The sequence below is a fragment of the Grammomys surdaster genome, unplaced genomic scaffold (genome assembly GCF_004785775.1).
Source record: "Grammomys surdaster isolate TR1022 unplaced genomic scaffold, NIH_TR_1.0 137, whole genome shotgun sequence".
In the NCBI taxonomy this organism is placed as follows: Eukaryota; Metazoa; Chordata; class Mammalia; order Rodentia; family Muridae; genus Grammomys; species Grammomys surdaster.
Window position 1 is genome coordinate 9611499 of NW_021604595.1, and position 993 is coordinate 9612491.

A 993-nucleotide genomic window follows, 5' to 3' on the forward strand; every position below is an offset into this window, starting at 1 on the left:
TACACCAGGTTAGATGGCCTGTCAGCTTCTGACTATTTGCTTGTCTTTGCCACCCATCTTATTATAGGAACACTGCAGACACAGATGAGCATTCTGCACTTGTCTTTATTGGGATCTGAACTCAGGTCCTCACACTTATGTGGCAAATAAAGGACCTACCGAACCATCTCCCCAGTCCTATCTCCATTTAAATTTTTTAAAAAAATTATAAGTTTATTCATCACAAAACAATCTCCTCCAGTGTCATTGAGGTGGCTGACCATGTCCATGACCAAAGCTGCCTCTGAACATTGTTGAGCTAACCCCAGCCTTGGGTTTCTTGTCAGCATCAAGGATATGTGTCGGGTAACAGACACAATCTAGGGAGGCTGGTGGAGGTAATGGCAGAAATATGGGATGCCCTTCTTGGTGAGGTACCAGTGGAGATGTCTCCAGGCAAACTGCTCCTTCCTGTAGCCTGAAGACTAGAGAGACTGCATGGTCGTCATGACATGAAGATTGAGTACATTCTTGTCTGCTAGTTCTGGGTGTTTGGGGATGTGGACATATGTATTTTCCCATCACTGCTTCCTCCTTGAAGTGGAGTTCATAGATGGTGATATGTTTCTCTTTGGGCATCAACATCTGGGGGGCTACTGTATCCAAGACCAAGGCTGAGGCCAGAAGGGGAAAGGCACATGCACCTATCACCTATTTTCTTGTACCATTAGAGAAAGGCATTGCCATTTTCCCGATGTGTATGATGTCACTCAGGTAGGAAGCCACTGCAGACATTCTGACACCACAGAAAGAGGCAGTCTCACTGAGAACAGAGCCTAAAGAGTCTGGCATATGGCAGCAATGGACTCAAACTATTGATCTTCTGGGAAGCTCATTCTGGTCATGCCTGGAGCTTTTCAGGGGATGAAAACATCCAAGGCACCCCTGAAGTTTTCGTATTGTTTGTATTCTCTCTCTCTCTCTCTCTCTCTCTCTCTCTCTCTCTCTCTCTCT

General features: G+C 45.7%; 1 pseudogene; it reads right to left on the bottom strand.

The window, feature by feature from the left end:
- Positions 1 to 220: 220 nt before the first annotated feature.
- LOC114617534 lies at positions 221 to 624 on the bottom strand (annotated as a pseudogene).
- Positions 625 to 993: the final 369 nt, after the last annotated feature.